The following is a 9,655-nucleotide window of genomic DNA, read 5'->3' as shown; positions in this document are numbered from 1 at the left end:
TTGCATCCTCTCAACGGGCTTTGTTTGCATGCTCTCTCACTGCCTCTCAAAGGGCTTTGTTTGCATGCTCTCTCACTGCCTATCAAAGTGCTTTGTTTGCATGCTCTCTCACTGCCTCTCAAAGGGCTTTGTTTGCATGCTCTCTCACTGCCTCTCAAAGGGCTTTGTTTGCATGCTCTCTCACTGCCTCTCAAAGGGCTTTGTTTGCATGCTCTCTCACTGCCTCTCAACGGGCTTTGTTTTGATCTGTCTCCATGTCGTTCAACGGTAGCTGTAATATGATGCCAACATTACATAAGTCAAGCTGGTCCAGATCTCTGGCAGTGGGTTGAGAGTCCTATTAAGAGATATATTATTTTTATACTCCACGGCCATGCCAACCCGCCTGCCATCCCACTGCTCAGTGCCAAATTGAGGCCCTACTTGGGCAGCGGTTTATACAGGGACCAACTGAGGGGTAAATTGCATTGCAAGTAGCATGGTGTTAATGTACGCACACACATGCACGGAACACAAACTCCTGACACATAAAGAGACAGGTGCGCACACACACACACACACACACACACACACACACACACACACTCTCAATGACTCACTCACTCACCCCCCCCATTCCTCTCCTAACCACATGGCCTGATCCCATGCTGATGGCTTTACTGTATTGGGCTGATTTATCAACAGGAGCAGAGGACAGGACAGGGTGACTTAAACAGGTTCTTGTCCTAAACAAGCTGCTCTGATCCCACTCGGTGTGTTGACCTTCACATTTTAGCTCCCAACTCAATGGGTTTGGATTATTATCTTACTTACCTATGAGATTCACATATCCAAATGAACAAGGTGCTAGGTATGAATTAAAGGCACACTCAGTTGCTCCTTGGCGGGTAATGAAGAGGTACTAATCTAAGTGAATGTTAACTGGGTAGCTTATTACAATTTAAAATCGGCATATTGACTAGTCATATTGTTGCAACCTCACTGTCGTATCAACACAGCTCTCAGATTATTACTATGCTTAAGACTCCATATCCCTGGATAGACTGGGCTCTTTCAGAGTGCTTAAAGCTCTATTTAAAGTTGTGTGTAATGTTAAAACCGAAAGTACCGAAGTCAGACCTGAAGTTGTTCTGTGTACATACAGTAGGACTGGACAGGTGTTTTTGGTTATTCCAGGAAGAAATATAGCGTACGCCGTATGCATAGCATTTATTTATAGAAAATGAATCTGCAACTATGAAAGTCCTCTCAGAGTCAGAAACTTAGAAACGCAACAGCGACCCCAGTGGCCAGATCTAAGCCAATGGGTGGTAAGCATTGAGTTGTGGCCGGGGAGAGAAATTATAATTACAGTGTATGATGGATATGTGGGGTCGCAAGCCAAACAACGCGGCACAGAGCATCCTCTCAGAGTCCATTTTATACAGAACAAACACACAAGATGGAGAATGTTTCCTTTGTATATACTGTATATACAGCACTGCAAATACTGTAATACTGTACATATGATGGCTTTTGACTGGAGCATAGATTTCAGTAACGCAAGTAAAGACTGTTGTCTTTTTCATGATAAAGTGACCTTGTCTGTGCCAGTCCAAAAATGTAGTTCAACTGTGTATCTGTTTTGGAGTCAAAACGAATGTACGATCCAAGTAGTTGTTGTTGAAGTTGGTATGTTATTAGGCCTAGTGTTAGACATAATGTTACTGTACCACATTTTGTGCCTGTGATTAGTTTCACTTTTTTTCTGGAGGCATCAATGATAAATCATATGACACATATATTAGGTTTATATGTACATTATGTAATGGGGCTATTTAGATCCATTTAACATATACTCATGACAAAAAAAAGACCCATACTACCTCACTCTACTGTAACCCTGATGAGTTTAATACAGTAACATGCGCACACACACACACACACACACACACACACACACACACACACACACACACACACACACACACACACACACACACACACACACTAAGGTACTGCTTTACTGGAGAAATAGACAGAACAGAAGTGTGGACAGTGTTCAAATGCCTGGGGTTGGATGTCAGCGATTCCTCTATAACCCTAAGCAAAACAATCCATAACCTTAATCAATCTATAACCCCAAGAAAAACAATCCACTTGCTCAAAGGTTGGATTCAAACAACAGAGAAGTGAGGTTGAACTCCTGGGGTTAGAGGCTACTTCAACCTACTGTCGAGGAGTGTTAAACATGTTGAAGGTATTAATGATAAGAACCTGAAGCAGAAGATAAGAGTTCATAGAGATAGAGTTTCTGATGCAGTGTTGCCCCTCTGTGGGCTGAAATAGATATAACACCCAGCCTGTGAGATTGAAGTAACTGAGGTGTATAACATATTGTATTCATTAGGACACACAGTTTTGCAACAGAAAACAAAAAATAGTGTTTCTCATTGGACAAGTTCCCGGGTGACATTGCAAAAACAAATAAAGCAGCATAGATCAATGCAATTGACACCACAGCTGTGGCACCTGACATAACTTTGTTGTGATATACAGTACCAAACGTTTCAGTAAAAGGCATAAGCTGACGCATACCCAAAAATGAAACTAAAAAGAAAGAAAGAAAGAAAGTTGCACACTCTAATTATGCTCCCAAATATGTAATGGGTGTAGCAACCATAGTTGCTACAGTATACCCATTAAATGTTAGCATTATGCTCCCATGAAATATTTAGGAGCACAATTAGAATGTGTCACTTTCATTCCTTCTTTCTATACAAAGTGTTTAATACAGTAACAGCATCACTACTGTGTCATGGGTGTTATATCTGTTTGTTGTACGGTGGAAACTGACCTGTTGAGATGTTCTCTCACACAAATTGAATCATCTACAGTGCAGTTCAAGAAGAGTTAATAGCAAATAGACTAAAGTAAAAAATTATAATAAAAGTAGCACAATAAGAATAACAATAACGAGACTATATACATGGGTACAGGTTAGTTGAGGTAATTAACTTGTGTCTGATCTCAACGTCATTGGACATTGTTGATCAAGAATCAATAGACTGTGTCCCTCCACAAACCCCAATACTGAGATTCTTTAAAAGCTGCAGCGTACTGCGGCGCAGCTTGCATGGTGCCACAGAATTCTATGGCATTGTCACTCCCTGACCTTAGAGATCCTTTTTATGTCTCTATTTTGTTTTGGTCTGGGCGTGAGTTGGTGTGGGCATTCTATGTTTTGTGTTCTATGTTTTTTAATTCTGTGTGTTTGGCCGGGTGTGGTTCTCAATCAGAGGCAGCTGTCTATCGTTGTCTCTGATTGAGAACCATACTTAGGTAGCTTTTTCCCACCTGTGTTTTGTGGGTAGTTGTTTTCTGTTTTTGTGTCTGCACCAGACAGAACTGTTTCGGTCGCTCTCTTTTGTTATTCAGTGTCCAGTTCTATTAAAATATCATGAACACTTACCACGCTGCGCTTTGGTCCACTTCTTCAAACAGCCGTTACAGAACTACCCACCACCAAAGGACCAAGCAGCGTGGTGTAATGGACTCCTGGACATGGGGGGAGATCCTGGACGAGAAGGGACCCTGGAGGCAGGCTGGGGAGTATCGCCGTCCACAGGAGGAACTGGAGGCAGCTAAGGCTGAGCAGCAATATTACGAGGGAACACGGCTGGCAAGGAAGTCCGAGAGGCAGCTCCTCCCAAATAATTGTGTGGGGGGCACACGGGGAGTGTGGCAGAGTCAGGTTGGAGACCTGAGCCAACTCCCCGTGGCGGGCGTTGTACTGGTCAGGCACCATGTTATGCGGTGGAGCGCGCGGTGTCTCCAGTACGTGTTCTTAGCTCGGTGCGCTACATCCTAGCTCCCCGCATCTGCCAGGCTAGGGTGAGGATCCAGCCAGGACGGATTGTGCCAGCCCTGCTCTCCAGACCTCCAGACCTCCAGGATATCCTGCGCCGGCTCTAAGCACGGTTTCCCCAGTTCGCCAGGAGAACCCAGTGCGGCCTGTTCCATCTCCCCGCATGTGTCGGGCTAGACTGGGCATTCAGCCTGGAAGAGTGGTGCCAAGGCTACGCACCAGATCTTCAGTGCTCCCCCACAGCCCGGTCTATCCTGTGCCTCCTCCACAGACCAGGCCTCCAGTAGGTCTCGCCAGCCTGGTGAGTCCTGGGCCTGCATCCTGTCCACCAGAGTCGCCCTCCTGTCCGGCGCCGCCAGAGTCGTGTTCACGGTGACACAAAGCGGTATCCAACTGTAGGAACCAACATCGTGAAGCCACAAGGGAGCTGCCAGATGATGGTGGGTGCAGTAGCAGAGTTGCCGGTACCTCTCCTAGTGGGACGGGATTGTCCGCTGTTCGCGGCCCCATGGGGGCATGAGTTGAAAAAAGGTACGAGCTGACCGAATAAGAGAGCGGGGACGACCCATCGCCTGTGCAGCCCGGAAGCAACCGGTTAACTAACCTGTATCTACGGGTCCGGGGTCTGAGGCGGCTGAACCCCCCCCCCCCCCGAGGAACCACTGGAGGAGGAGCCCAGCCTCCCCACCCGCTGGGGGCCAACTGAGGGGACAATTCGGGACGCCCCAGTGGGAGGATCCAAACTTGAAAGCCGCCGCAGCCCAAGTGACAGCGGTGGATGGACAGCTACCTCCGGGGGTGAGTGACTGGTGATACCCCCATTTCCAAATCAAGAATAACCTTTTGTATCAGGTGTCGCGCCAACAGGGGGAATTTCGAGAGGTATTGTTGCTGCCCCGACGGTACGTGGGAACCGTTCTGCTGGCCCACACCCACCTGTTGGGGGCGCACCTGGGAATGGAGAAGACTCGGGAATGGATCGCCGCCCAGTTCCACTGGCCCAGGATGAGGAGGGCCATGGAAGTCTACTGTCACAGCTTCCTGGAGTGTCAACTCACTGCCCCGAAAGCACACTTCCGAAACCCACTGGTCCCCCTACCGATCATCGGGGTGCACTTTGAATGCATCGCCATGGACATAGTGGGACCCCTGGAAAAAAAACAGCAAGAGGCCATATCAGTACATCAGCCCGGTACATCAGCACCCTGGACCTGAGCAAAGGATATTGGCAGGTACACTTGGCAGGCTCCTCCGGGGAGAAGACGGTGTTCTCGACACCAGACGGTTTGTCTCAGTACCGGGTACTCTCGTTCGGTCTCCACGGAGCCCTGCCCACATTCCAGCGACTGATGAACAGAGTGCTTTGACCCCACCAGCAGTACGCAGCAATATCATCATCCACAGCCAAGGTTGGGAAGAACACCTGACGCACCTCCAGGCGGTGCTGGACACGCTCAGACAGGCCGGGTTGACCACAAACCCCAAGAAATGCAAACTAGAGTTTGAGGAGGTGGAGTACCTGGGGTATTTGATCAGACGAGGGAACGTCAAGCCCCAGGAGACGATGGTTCACGCAGTATGTGACTGGCTCGTTCCACGCACCAAGACACAGGTCAAGTCCTTCCTGGGACTGGTAGGATACTATAGCCGGTTTATCCCCAACTTTGCAGCTATAGCTTCCCCCCTCACCGATCTAGCAAGGGCCCACCTCCCGAAAACAGTGAAATGGATGGACGAGACAAAAGCGGCTTTCAGTCATCTGAAGGAAGCGCTGTGCTCCCATCCGATTCTCATAGCGCCTGATTTCCATGTGCCGATAGTGGTCCAGACGGATGCATGTGATACGGAACTAGGGGCCGTACTGTCCCAGATACAACGATGGGGAGTAGCACCCCATCATGTGCATCAGCCAAAAGCTGATACCTAGAGAAAAAAAAGTACTCTAATGTTGAGAAAGAGTGTCTATCGGTGAAGTGGGCGCTAGAAACTCTCAAGTACTACCTGTACTTCACCCTGGTCATGTACCATGCTCTCTTGGTCTGGATGGCCAGGGGGAAAGGACACAAACAATAACCGGGTCACCAGGTGGTTCTTGTCCCTTCAACGCTTCTCTTTTTCTGTTGTGCACAGGTCAGGGGCGAAGCATGGAAACACGGATGCCCTATCGAGAAAGGAAAAATACGTTGCACTGATGACAGTTCCGTCCCCGACAGAGCTAACACACCTCAATTCAACATAGACTATAGATAATTAACAGGCAGCACTTGTTAACTGTTCTGTTACGTAACGATCACGTTTTGGAACCGTGAGTGCATTCTGACATCACATGCATAAAAACTCACGCTGGGGGCGACCGTTAGAGATATTCGGAACTCACGTATGAAAAGGTTAAATGTCTATTTTAAGATTAACATGTAATGTGCTGAATTTATCAAATAAATCAGCCAATTCAGAAGGGAAGAGAAACTTTGGAGGGAGCTTCCTTTTTTAAGGTAGCTCTCGAGACTAGTCTCTCTTTCTGGGATCAACCTTCACAATAACTGGGCTTGCACTGTCTATCAGTCCCCTAAAGATGGAGGGCTCTCTCCATACTAAGTCTCTACCTAGCAAGTTAAACTCTAGTAACCCATTATACTTTCATACATTGTTAATTTATACAATTCTGTAACCCATTATACTATTAATACTATTAGTACATTTTACACCACTTAATTACATGTGGGTGTGCAAGTTGTGTATATATATATTTTTTTTTCTATTGTTACTTCATCAGATCTCTAGTAACCCATTATACTCAATATTATGTTACTTTATCTCTAATAACCCATCATACATGTGTGTTACATCACAAATTCCTCCTCTACACCATAGTTCTATTCATACAGAGGTTTAAATATTCACTAGTGTTCCATTTAACACCATTATCTTCAACTCACAAGAACAGTGAACCACTAAAGTACTCCTGTAATACTATGTTTGAGATGACATGTTTGGGACCATGTATTTCCCATAATTTGATTCAGATAATGTTTGTGTCTAAGTTAATTGCAGCTAATAAATAATGCTAAAAAGACTTGTGGTCGATGTTTGCCTGTAGATAGACTGGAACCAGTCTACGGCGGCCCTACGCAACTGGATCAGAGGAAAGTGCCTGGCGCCTGAGTGGAGGTTGATGGACAGGTACGAATATTGCCACGGTTCCACCTGTCCAGTTCAGTGACATCAGTGCAGATGAGGTAAAGAAGAAAAGGAAAGGAGGCCACTATCTAAACCTCAACTAAATCTTGTTATAAATAAAACATTTGAGTGAGTTGAGGAGACTAAACTGCTTTGAGTTACCCTGGATTGTAAAACTGTCATGGTCAAAACGTATTGATACAACAGTAGCTAAGATGGGGAGAAGTATGTCCATTGTAAGGTGCTGCTCTACCTTCTTGACAGCACTGTCAACAAGGCAGGTCCTACAGGCCCTAGTTTTGTCACACCTGGACTACTGTTCAGTCGTGTGGTCAGGTGCCACAAAAAAAGGACATGAAAATTGCAATTGTTTCAGAACATGGCAGCACGGCTGGCCCTTGGATGTACACAGAGAGCTAATATTAATAACATCGACGTCTCATAAATACAAGCAGTGATGAAGTCAATCTCTCCTCCACTTTGAGCCAGGAGAGATTGACTTCATCACTGCTTGTATTTATGAGAGGTATTGACATGATGAATGCACCGAGCTGTCTGTTTGAACTACTGGCGCACAGCTCGGACACCCATGCATACCCCACAAGACATGCCGCAAGAGGTCTCTTCACAGTCCCCAAGTCCAGAACAGACTATGGGAGGTGCACAGTACTACATAGAGCCGTGACTACATGGAACTCTATTCCACATCAAGTAACTCATGCAAGCAGTAAAATTAGATTTAAAAAACACCTTATGGAACAGCGGGGACTGTGAAGCAACACAAACGTAGGCACAGATACATGCATACACACACACACGATAACATACGCACTATACACACACGTACACATGGATTTTGAACTGTATATATGTGGTAGTGGTGGAGTAGGGGGGCTGAGGGCACACAGTCTGAATGTATTGTAATGTTTTAATTGTATAAACTGCCTTCATTTTGCCTTGGCAGCAGCTAATGTGGATCCCTAATAAATACAAACACAAATTGAGATGCACTCAAAAGGCTAATTCCACTGTGGTCTCTCCTACTGTCTCCCTTCTAGATTGTGACGTTCTACGGCTCCACTCTGGTTGACAACGGTGCGGCTGCTAAAGGACAACCCCTGCAGATCCCTGGTGTCAGTCGACCCGGTCTGGTCACTAAGGCAGGCCTGGTGCAGTTTGGACACGACGGCAAGATGGTAAGTCGCCTAACGTTACACAAATGTTATTTAGACATACATTTTATTACCAGGGTTGCTACCATAGATTGTCTCTTTTTTTAATATTTTTTTTTAAAGGCTTCCGACATTTTACTTTGGCCCTATGCTTTGGAAGAAGAAACCCTGTTTATTTTTGCAAATACAAAAAAAACTTTTTGGATTTAAACATAGGCCTATGTAGCATCCCTGCATGTAGACATGCTGTACTACCTGGCCTTGAGATCAGGACTATCATGGCATAGTTTCAGTGGCGTTCATTCCCTGCAATCTCTCAGGGACTGGTTCCCGCACCGATTCTGGCTGTTCCCCCTCATTGGCAGGAGAAATAACTTTGGATGTTTTCCAGTCGAACCTTAGGCCTGCGCTGGAAAGCTCTCTGTGAGGTGTTATGTATTCTCTAGGAGCAACTGAGAGAAAGAGTCAGGGGATAGAGAGAAGGGTTCAGAGATTGTGAGTCAAGGAAGTTAGGAAAGATTGGGGCCAGTGTGAGTGAGAGTTTGTTAGTGTTGCATCAGTTTATGGGAAATGTGTTGAAAGAGAATTTTGGGGACAGAGGGCTGCATCACAAAGGGTTGGAGATTAGGCTGTGTGTGTGTGTGTGTGTGTGTGTGTGTGTGTGTGTGTGTGTGTGTGTGGAAGCGGAAGCAGGGAAATTGGGCCGTGTCCCACCGGGTCCAAAACCCGGCACCTATGGTTATTTGAATTATCTAAGGAAAAATGGTTGTCCACATTTTATTTTTCAACAGCCAACAGCACAAGAAGCAACAGCAAAATCAGACAACCCCATTGTAGAACTGTTTACACATTCAATTGTTCAGCATACCATAACCCCACGCCACCATGGGGCACTCTGTTCACAATGTTGACATCAGCAAACCGCTCGCCCACGCAACGCCATACACACTGTCTGCTATCTGCCCGGTACAGTTGAAACCGGGATTCATCCGTGAGAAGCACACTTCTCCAGAGTGCCAGTGGCCATTGAAGGTGAGCATTTGCCCACTGAAGTCGACTACAACGCCGAACTGCAGTCAGGTCAAGACCCTGGTGAGGATGACAAGCACGCAGATGAGCTCCCCTGAGTTTCTGACGGTTTGTGCAGAAATTCTTTGGTTGTACAAACCCAGTTTCATTAGTTGTCCGGGTAGCTCATCTCAGAGCATCCCGCAGGTGAAGAAGCCGGATTAGGTCCTTGGCTGGCGTAGTCTACAGTTGTGAGGTCAGTTGGACGTACTGCCAAATTCTCTAAAATGACGTTGGAGGTGGCTTATGGTAGCGTGGCATTGTGTTGTGTAACAAAACTTCACATTTTAGAGTGGCATTTTATTGTCCCCGGCACAAGGTGCACCTGTGTAATGATCATGTTGTTTAATCAGCTTCTTGATATGCTGCACCTGTCAGGTGGATGGATTAT

The sequence above is a fragment of the Oncorhynchus nerka genome, linkage group LG15 (assembly GCF_034236695.1).
Source record: "Oncorhynchus nerka isolate Pitt River linkage group LG15, Oner_Uvic_2.0, whole genome shotgun sequence".
NCBI classification, from domain to species: domain Eukaryota; kingdom Metazoa; phylum Chordata; class Actinopteri; order Salmoniformes; family Salmonidae; genus Oncorhynchus; species Oncorhynchus nerka.
The sequence above is the reverse complement of the archived record's forward strand: the minus strand, read 5'-3'. Positions refer to the sequence as shown.